We start from the raw sequence: 11,690 nt of genomic DNA, 5'->3' as shown, positions 1-11,690 counted from the left end.
GACCTAAGGTCAGGTCGTCTAAACGACCTAGGAAACGTAACCGCTACAAGCTAGTCAACAGCATCATTAATGATAGATCATTACTTCGTAATGAAAAGAGTAAAAGCAATCATCAAGACAGCGCAAAAGGGGGATCTACGCCTATAAAAGGAGGCATCTTCTCCATTCTCAAGGGGGGAGGCTCACATTCTCTCCATCTCCAACTCAATCACTCAAGATGAACTACGTCTGACTTAATTCCAGTTCATCAGAGAACTGAATCCGTAGGCAGCTTATAACACTGACCTGAGTTCAGTCAAACATCTTATACATACACTATTCTCCGAGATTGTAAAGTCGTGACTAAAATATACCTCTACATTGGCGCTGTCTGCGGGTTCATTTTCTTGAGAAAAAGCATTCACACCATTTTCTCAAGCCCACAAAACTTGGTAAAACCACCATGGAAGAACAGTCAGCATTCTTCCATTCAACTATCAATGGCAGCAAGCGAAAAGTCAGCATTCTAAGAGATAAGTCTACATTCAACTATCCTTTATTTATACTAATCTTTAATCTTTTGATCAGTTTGGATAATTTGTGCACACGTCTATGTTGCAAGATATACTTCATACTTACAGATCACTTACAGTCGATCCAGTACCAACTCGAGGGTTGCAACTACCACCATGTTACACGTTCCTTTACGGCGAATCGGTGACAATACAGATCCAGGAATCCAGCTTATAGGTAGCTCCTTACCAGGTCAACTAAGGTGTTGGTTTAACCTATCTCAAACAGAAATTTCAGAGTATGCTAATCTATAGACTTATATCAATGATGAAAAGCATACACCAACACAATTCATCACAGAGTTATATCAAAACCTCAGCCAGATCTCATGCAAAGACCTCCGCCAGGTCGTCCATCAGCCTTCCATCAGCCAGGTCGTCATCAATCATGTCTTCCATAAACCAGGTCGTCCTCAGCCAGGTCGTCCATCAGATCAACGTATCATCAGCTCAGGTCGGCCTCAGCTCAGCTCATCCTCAACTCAGGTCATCCTCAGATCAGCTCATCCTCAACTCAAATCGTCCTCAAGTTAGGTCATCCTTAGATCAGCTCATCCTCTGATCAGGTCATCCTCAGCTCAAGTCATCCTCGGAAATGGTCTTTGTCAGATCAGGACACAAATAGAAAAATATGAATTTGCAAGAGAAAATAGTAGATTTTGACCTCCAAAATGGCCATCACAGAGCGCATCTAGGTTGTGAAAGCGTGCGCGCCGTTGAGATCTTTCTGAATTGGGGTCACACACGTGATTCTGACAATTGTAGCCAATGTTATGGCCAAAATACCAAAACACATCCAAACTTACTCCAATTCGCTAAAGATCAGCTCATCCTCATATCAGGTCATCCTCAAGTCAGCTCATCCTTAGATCAACTCATTCTCAGATTAGCTCATCCTCAGCTTAGGTCGTTCTCAAGTCAGGTCGTCCTCAAGTCAGCTAATCCTCATATTAGCTCATCCTCAGCTCAAGTCATCCTTAGCTTAGGTTGTCCTCAAGTAAGGTCATCTTCAAGTCAGCTCATCCTCATATCAAGTCATCCTCAGCTTAGGTCATTGATAAAAGGATAATATTGAATAGTCTACCTACGAAATGAACGATGAACTCAAAACGTAAGTAAACTAAACTAATCTTATGATGCTTATATTTATCAAAGTTTTCTCTACTCTCAATCCTATGAGATATAGTGGAGTAGAAAGTTCGTTCCACTCCTAGTGCTCTAGCATGGAATGTTTTCTAATCTAATTAGTCGGTCTTAAGTCAATGAGAGATTTATGAAGGTGATATGCTACGATACTTCATGAATTTGATTACTTGATTTTAACTATGAATGCTATGGAAATATGATTGTGCTTGAATCTAGATAAAGGATTAGGGGAATTGAATCCACCTCGAATCCAACTTAATAGCCTAACATAGATTCTTGTATCTCGATTCTTACATTCTTACGGCAAGAAATTGAGTTCTAATCCCTAGTGTTCATGGCATTTTACCGAAAGTACTAACTAGCATGTGAGGTCGCCCACCCATTCTCATGGCGAATCACGACCTTCTAGATTGGAATAGATTCTACAATGTTTCTACACTATACCACTAAGTTTTCATCAACCCCTCTAATGGAGGTTTTAGCCTTGAGTCATCAAACCATCATTTCCCATTTCATTATAACTACACATCATATTAAAATTTAACTTAACTAAATTAACTAACAATGGTTCAATCTATTTAAACTACGGAATGATAATCAACAAGAATTAAAATCAGATCTATAAATTGAAATAACACAATTCGAAATTGAGAAAACAACTATTTTATTTATCTAATCAATCAAGAATAATGATTCAAAGACTTAATCTAAAACAAGAATTGAAAATGGAACTAAAGCTTAATTTAATTAATGAAAACAGATCTAGAATTATCTATATTAATTTAGGTCTAACTAGCTACCATTAACAAAGAGCTAAACTTTTGTTTTTATACTTTCAGATCCAAAAGTCGTGCATGGGCTTGGAGCCATGTTTTGGGCTAGAGAATCAGGCCCAAAACCCAATTCTTTCAGTCCAAAAAGGCCTCCTCTGCTGCAGTTGGCTTCTACAGATTTTTCGTCCACTTCTGCTCCTCCGATTGGGTCAAGGCTTAGACCATTGGAAAGCTCTTTCCGAGCCGGTCGTTTTGACATAAGGTAGGCCCAATTCCGAGGTCTGAGTCCAAAGATACGGCTTTCGGAAGTTAACGACTTGTGTGTTGTTTCAGCCCGTGTCGACTTTTCAGCTTTTGACCGGACTTTAGGAAGGCTTTATCTTCTTGAATCTTGGCCTTTAATCACGGAACTCCTTAGTAACCGACCTTTTCTCCTTTATCTCACTAAAGTGGCACATTTTTGCACATAATGGACTTTGAAGCCTGAAATGCATAAAACACGTAATCAGTGTTAACTCTTAATTATTACTCACATAATTGGTTCAAAAGTATGACTGTTAAAGGGTTAAAACTACAGTTTTGGGCTCTTATCAGTCATCTCAAGTCAACTCATCCTCAGCTCAGGTCGTCTTCAAGTCAGGTCGTCCTCAAGTCAGGTCATCCTTAGATTAGCTCATCCTCTTATCAGGTCGTCCTCAACTCAGATCTTCCTCAAGTAAGGTCGTTATCAGATCAAGTCATCCTCAAGTCAGGTCAGAGCAGGTCTACAACTTGGAAGAAGTAACCAATATTCCAACAATCAGTTCAACTCGAACATAATCACTGTCAGTTCAGCTTGTACACAGGTTGTCATCAGTTCACTAGAGCTTGAATGAACATCAATATTCCAGGTCGTCCCAGATTGACCACACCACAAAGCTCGCGTCAATGATGTCAATCAATCTAAAAAAGCTCGCTCGCCATGGAGTTATACCACACACAAAAATTTGCCAACATATCCATTATCAATTGAAATAACAAATCAAGGGAAAGGAATATTTTGTCGAATCAAAGAATCAACAATTCCAAACCAAGAAGCATCCAAGTGTTCCCGAATCAGATATAACAATTCAAAGCAAGCAATTTCCTCCTCGACAGTTCGCATATACTATAAACCAGTGAGTCGCTCGAATTGCAAAATGGAAGCTTACTCCCTTGCAGTTTATTGCAAGCCAATCAAGCTGGGGACTAGCCATAGCTATCTCCGAACTGGGACTAGTTATTGCCATCTAAACATGTCAACCAAGCTCCAACACTGGGGCTAAAACAACATTAATACCCACAAAGGGTTGCTTCTACTATGAACTGGGGGCTAGTTATAAGCACGCCAGCTCAAGGCCAACTATCAATCATAGTAATGCCCCCAAAAGGCTTACTATCAGCCAACCAAATTGGCATCTATGATCATAGTAACGCCCCCCCAAAAGGCTTACTAATCAGCCAACTCAAATGGCATCGATCTATGACAACAATAGCGCCTCCAAAAGGCTAGCTATCAACCAATCAGCTCAACGCCCTACTAAAGATCAAGTTTGAACCACGCACTACGATGTCAGATCGCAATCAAGGACGCTCAACGGGAAACAACCATAGTGACACCCCCAAAAGGCTAGCTATCAACCATAGTGACGCCCCCAAAAAGCGTACAAATCAACTTAAGACCAATGTCATGGTTAAGCTTGATTCAACTATAATTACCACTCAAAGGCTAATTATCAGTCAAATCTAATCCATGGTACCCTCAAAGGACCACAAATCAACTTAAGGCCTCTAATAGGGTTAAGCTTGATTCAATTATAATTACCACTCAAAGGCTAATTATTAATCAAATCCAATCTACGAACTACAATCTACGCACTATGAGCTATGACATATGATTTATGATCTACGCACTACGAGCTACAATCTGTGTACTATAACGTAGGCCCTACCATATCAACTCCCAGCAAAGCTCTAAGCAACAAACGACATCCAGCCTACAAACACAGAAAATTTAATTCGCAACAATCTCCATTTTCAAATAAGACACACGATCTCCTTTATTATCTTTCTTTACACCACTATTCTACAAACAGTGATATAAAGAAAGGGGGTTATGTCAGTACCCTCCACTCTCAATCACTCGTGGCAGACCACGTGTCTAGACTACAAGCAGATCGTGCATACGACCTAAGGTCAGGACGTCCAAATGTGCTAGGAAATGTAACCGCTGCAAGCTAGTCAACAGCATCATTAATGACAGATCATTACTTCGTAACGGAAGGAGTAAAAGCAATCATCAAGACAACGTAAAAAGGGGATCTACGCCTATAAAAGGAGGCGTCTTCTCCATTCTCAAAGGGGGAGGCTCACATTCTCTCCATCTCCAACTCAATCACTCAAGATGAACTACGTCTGACTTGATTCCAATTCATCAGAGAACTAGATACGTAGGCAGCTCAGAGCACCGACCTGAGTTCAGTCAAACATCTTATACAAACCCTATTCTCCGAGATTGTAAGGTCATGACTAAAATGTACCTCTACAGAGGTGTCAACCATATTTGGTTCACTACATATCGGTTGGAGTTGTTTGCTACATATCTGTCGACTGTTGTGTCTTGGCAGAAGGCCACACTACAACATAGTTTTTATTAGAGAGCATTTTGACCACCTTCATCTCTTTTTGTTTCCTTAATTTTTTGGTAAAGTAATAGGTTCATAAAAGATATGTTGTGGTTAATAATCATTGGTTTAGTTAAATTTTGTGTTAAACTGTATGTATCAATAATTGTTCCACTGAAGAAATATCTTTGTCTAAACCGCTTGAACAGTCTTGCAAAGCCAGCTGGGGAGTTGCAGAAATCGTATAAGTAGTTTCTTTATCATATGAAGCTATACATGAAAAAGAAAAGCAGGGTAATGCCTCTTCTTTTCTTTGTTACCCGCTGGTTTTCATTCTATCTTCTCAAAATTAGTATAATATAATCTGCAGCTGATGCACTTCAACACCAGGAACGAAGAGCTACCATGGCTAGCTGCAAGGTGCACTCACTCATATAACAAGGAAAATGAAAAAGATCAACCAAGTCGCTTGCAGAGCTGAAGCTGGGACCTCGGGAGCTAATTTAAAAGTAAAAAATAGTGATCTTAAAGGTGTTGATGCCAAAATATTTAAAGAAGTCGTATCCACAGACAAGCGGAATGGGATATCATTCTGACTCAAAGGCTCTCTTTTCTTCTAACCATTTCTCAAAGCAAAAAGAGAGCATTGATGTGGAACCAGATAAAACTAAAACATTCTTTCTTGGCACGTGTTCTTCATATCATGAAGAGTTATAATTTCTGCTGTCAATGCAAAATTGAATTTCTGAAGTTTGTCTGCCTATTTTTTTCATGGTTTTAGAGGAACAGATTTAGTTTGGATGTTAGAACCTTTTAAAGACCTATTCTTCTGCATTCTGCTGCCCTGTTCAAATATGTATCGTTATTACGTGCTTTTGCACGTGCATGCTAGTATATCTTTAATAATATATAGAAAAACGAGGGGTCGAGTGAATAGTGAATGTGTGTGGATGTAGGAGCATTTTGGTCATTTCACATTTTTTTTATTATTTTTTTAATTTTTGAAAGGTAAAATAGTAATTAAATATTTATAAGCTTTAAAAAAAAAGTCTATGGATCCCATGTGGTTACTACGTGCACAGTAGCTAGTATAAAATAATATTTGCCCCTTGATTTTATTCTTCTGCACACGTATTTGATTTGTTTGCACCTTAATTAAGATCATTGAACAAGATATTTTGAGAATCCAATGGCTCGTCGAATAGCTGTGGAATTTGAATATATTTACAAAGAGCCAAGTGGAGTTGAACAATCCATTAACACAGCCCAAGTTGATGAACTACACAACTATGAGTCTATGACCTATGTAAAGGCGTAAAGCCATCCAAGGTCCAAGCCGGTCGATGCATCAGTTAAGTGGATCTAGAATATGCCACGTGGACAAGACTGATTGATCACCACCTGGTGCCGACAAAATTGGGAAGTGGTCAAATCTCCCTGTAATCCCAATTTTTGGACCCACACTTCTGTGGTACCGAAACATTTGCATTTGGTACCAAAAAATGGAAAAAAAAAATTGGAAACTTGGCCTATTTCTTTTGTTTTTGTGTGTTGAATAGTAGAAACCAGGATTACGCAACCAAAGACTGACCAAAATTAATACCTTTTTCTTTTTTGGTGTTTTGCCACGATTTGATCCCCATTACCAAACTAGTTAATAGTCAACCAAAATTAATACTACCCACATGGCTGAAACCTGTTTCACTTAGGCTAGATAGAAAATACATAGGGTTTGACTTCTTTATATAGAGGCCCTTTGGTGATATCATTGTTTACTTAATTACTTCACTAAAATATGAGATCCTAAAATATTGAGAAACCCATGAAACGCCTACAAAAGTCTATACCAACATAGCAAAGCGCAAAGCCTCTACTATGGAGTATGGAAGACCCAAAAGCTAAATAATAGATATTTTAACCAATGATTTTATGACAAAGACTCACCGACTAATATAGGATGACCTGTAGTTTATACTTTATAGTGCTATCTATATAAGTCTATGACCAATTCAAGCCAAAAATAAAGTGTTTATAGTGCTATAGTGCTATATACATTATCAAAGGTGATATAACCTCACTGAAATGGTGTTTAAGTGTTGGTCAAGACTCAAGACTCAAGACTCAAGACATCGAGAGTAATTCTGCGGAATACATTTTCACTAATTCACGCACCATGAGGTTATGCAGATGATTGCGCAAATATAAATATATGATATATCTACCGCCATTTTCTACCTTTCTAGGCATCTTTCTCTCTCTACTCTGATTTTGTAAATGTAAATTATAGGACTAAATGCATTTAGATGATGATAGGATCTTGTCTCCTGTACTGCTTGCTTCAATCCCATCCATTAAATCTCTCATTTGTTTTCTTCTCCAATAACAAGCTCTTCGTAGCTGTGCTTGTCTTTGTGTCCAAACTGAATGAAGGATCTTCTTTAAAATCCCACTTTATGAATGGGCTATATAGATCTTGTAGAGAAAAAGGTTTTTTTTTTTCACGGTCCGAGGTCTCAAAGCGCGGGCGACTCGCCTCATGGTCCATGAATTACGCCGACCCGTATTTTCGGAAGGGAAGCGCCCGTATTTCGAAGTCTTTTGTTTTGGGCCTCATTACGAAGAATCGATTTTTGTTTTTAGTATAAAAACAAAATCGGTTTTGGAAAACCTAACTTTTCCAAAACAAGAAAAGAGTGATTACAAGAGAACAATTCTTTGTGAGTTGAGTGTTCATTCTTTTTGTGAGTGAATTCGAGAGACTAATGTCTGTTATCTCGGACTTGTAGTAAAGCTTGGATCTCGCCCGGTGTGGGCGTAGGCAAATTGTCGAACCACGATATATCCTTGTCTTGTGGTTGGTTCTCTTTTGCATTAATTGTTTTACTTTATATGCTTGTTATTTGATATCGAGAAGTGTTGGGATATTGCTTGGAGGGTGTTGAAGTCTTGTCTCAGTGTGAAGGATCGATCGTTGTGTAGGATTGATCCGTTTGTTGTGGAGGTAGCGTTGTTTCGCAGCTTAATTATTCACAACAATTGGTATGGGGCGAGGTATACGACCTAGGATTTTGAGTTTTGGTAAAGAACCATAGTGCTTTCGAAATTTATGTAGACAAGGTGTTCGATAAAATTCCCGAGTGAGATAATTTTTGGGTTATTGTGTGTGACTTGAAAAAGGGGCTCCCAAGATGTCAAATGCTAGATTTAAAGTAAAGAAATTTGATAAAGAAGCAAAAAGAAAAAGATGGCGAGGGTGATGTCGAATGAGATGACTTCCACAAGCAAGTGGAAAGGTAGTTCGAAGAAGCCTTTAAAACATGTACCGGTCTACAATTGCAAAGAAAAGGGGCATTATCTATGTGATTGCTCTAGCCGAAAAAAAGAGTAACAAGATGAGTGGTAAGTTTGAGAATGAGGATGTTAGTGAAGCAAGTCTTGCTTAGGCCGATATATGGGGATGATGTAAGTCTTTCGGTGTCTACACAAGACGACCACATGACCGATACATGGATTCTTGATTCCGGGTGTTCCTACCACATGTGTCCAAATAGGAAGTGGTTTGCTACCTATGAGAACTTGAGTGGAGGTTCCGTTTTGATGGGCAATGACGTTGCTTGTAAGACGGTTGGGATTGGAACTATACGGGTCAAGATGCATGATGGTGTAGTGAGGACTTTAACCGATGTGAGACATGTTCCTGAGTTAAAGAAGAACCTTATTTCTCTTGGTACCTTAGATTCCAAAGGCCACAATTTTGTGGGAAATGGTGGAGTCCTAAAGATCCTTAGTGGCTCTCTAGTCATTATGAAGGGTCAAAGACATGGAAACTTGTATACTTTGTTGGGTAGTATAGTGATAGGTGATGTAGCAGTGGGTACATGTAGTGATGATTCTGAGTGCACAAAATTGTGGCATACGCTTGGGCATACGAGCCAAAAAAGGATTGTCCGAGCCAGGCAAGCGAGGGGCTCTTGAAAGACTTGGAGAAACCAAGTATGGAATTTCTTGAAAGCATCAGGTCTATGGCAAGCGGTCAGAGTCAAGTTCGGTACAAGCAAGCACAAGACGAGGCATCCCGGATTATGTGCATACGGATGTTTGGGGACCTTCTAGAGTGGCTTCTAAGGGAGGAAACCGGTATTATGTCTCTTTCATCGATGATTATACACGCTTATGTGTGGGTATATATCTTGAAGTCCAAGGATGAAGTTTTGAGACATTTAAGAAGTGGAAGGCAAGGGTTGAGAATCGCACGAGATAGGAAGGTGAAGACTTTTACGGTCCGACAATGGTAATCGAGTATACCCATAGGCCTTTCCAAGAGTTTTGTGCGCAACAAGGAATTGCCGCATTAATCGATGAGGGGCACGCCACCAATGAGAATGGGTTAGCGAGAGAGAGAATGAATCGCGACGTTGCTTGAGAAAGCTAGGTGTTTGCTTTCCAATGCCAATCTTGGCAAAAGAGTTAAAGGCGATGCATTGGCCATGGCGTGTTACTTGTATAATAGATCACCGGTTCCGGCGATACCGCAAAAACCTTATGAGGTGTGGACAGGGAAACCAACGGTGATTATGGTACTTTTGCGAAAGTGTTTGGATCTAGTGCTTACTACCACATGAATGATAGTAAACTTGATTCTAAAGCTAGGAAAGCAATATTCTTGGGCTATGCAAAGGGAGGAAAGTGGATAATGGATTGTGGTGTCTAGAGAACCACAAGTTCCCGTCGGTCGCCAGATGAGGTTACCTTTGATGAGACTTCGGTGCTACTTTTTAGCGGTAGGAGAATTTGGAAATAGGGGTGATTCTATACAATCTCAAGTGATTGAGATAGAAGCGTCCGAGGATGCTAAAGAGAGTGAGGTTCTTAGTGAAAGAACTATTCAACAAGAAGTAGAGTTACAACAACTCGAAAGCGACAAACTTTGGCTAGATCAAAGCCAAAGAGAAGTGTGAAACAAGTTATGAAGTCACGGGCATGATAAGCCCGGTGAAGCATTATGGTCAACCGGACTCGGTTGCCTACGATTGAATATTGCGGATGATGAACGGATAGCTTCAAGGAAGCCGTTAGAGATGCTCATTCTGAGAGATTGGTCGGTGGATATGCGAGAAAATGGTGGAGGCTCGTGACAAGTTTTGTACTTGGGAATTTGTTTCATTGCCTAAGGGCAAAAGGGTTTTAGGTTGTAGAAGGTTCTCTATGGAGTTGAGTTTCAACATTGGTTGGGGGTACTCCACAAATGGTGGAGGCTCATGCATTGTTGATTGATGCCTTTCGTAGGCATGGCCCTTTGTGGGCGTGATTGCTCTTTGTGAGCATGACTCTCTGTGAAGATAGCTCTTTGTGAGCAAGACACTCTTTGTGGGTGGCTCTTTGTGAGCATGACACTCTTTGTGGGTGGCTCTTGGTGAGCAAGACACTCTTTGTGGGTGGCTCTTTGTGAGCATGACACTCTTTGTGGGTGGCTCTTGGTGAGCATGACACTCTTTGTGGGTGGCTCTTGGTGAGCATGACACTCTTTGTGGGTGGCTCTTTGTGAGCATGACACTCTTTGTGGGTGGCCCTTTGTGGGCATGGCCCGCCGGGGTGGGTTGCGAAGTTACGGATGGATGTGCTCTTCTTTGGATGTGTTTAAACCGGTTTTATGTGTTAAAACCTCACCGAGGTGGAGAATGTAGAGAAAAAGGGCGTTTTTCTGCTTTTCACGGTCAGAGCGCGCCCGCGCTCAAAGGGGGCGCGACTCTCGCTCATGGTCCAGTGAATTGGCGCGACCGCCTTCGAAGAAGCGCTACCGCTCACCAATTCGCAAGGGGAGCGCCAGCGCCGTGTCTTTTGTTTTGCGGGCCTCATTACAAGAATAACGCGATTTTTGTTTTAGTATAAAACAAAATGGAGTTTTGGAAAACCTAACTTTTCAAAAAACAAGAAAGAAGTGATTACAAAGAGAACAATTCTTTGTGAGTTGAGTGTTCATTCTTTGTGAGTGAATGAAGAGACTTGTATGTCTATTACTCCGGACTTGTAGTAAAGCTTGGATCTCGCCCGGTGTGGGCGTAGGCAAATTCGCCGAACCACGATATATCCTTGTCTTGTGGTTGGTTCTCTTTTGCATTAATTGTTTTACTTTATATGCTTGTTATTTGATATTGAGAAGTGTTGGGATATTGCTTGGAGGGTGTTGAAGTCTTGTCTAGTGTGAAGGATCGATCGTTGTGTAGGATTGATCCGTTTGTTGTGGGTAACGTTGTTTCCGCAGTTAATTATTCACAACAGATCTCATAAGTACTCATCTCATAAGTTACAATCCACTTCTTCTTAATCACACACGTACTCGGAGTCGCTTCTTGTTTTAATAAAGTCGATTTTTCAACCATATAAATGTATGTAACTATATAGTGATCGAATTCCTTGCGAAATGTATCATGAACACAACTTCACTAATTGTTCATTCTCTTTGGGTTTTTGCTTATTTAATTTGCATGATCAAGCCAAGACAGTTTATCCCACCGGAAGCATATAATTAACTTTTTGTATAGTTCAAAACATCAATATACAACTTTGGCTTCGAAGTG

This window comes from Coptis chinensis, chromosome 2 (genome assembly GCF_015680905.1).
Source record: "Coptis chinensis isolate HL-2020 chromosome 2, ASM1568090v1, whole genome shotgun sequence".
Taxonomy (NCBI): Eukaryota; Viridiplantae; Streptophyta; class Magnoliopsida; order Ranunculales; family Ranunculaceae; genus Coptis; species Coptis chinensis.
This window is presented reverse-complemented; position numbering follows the sequence as displayed.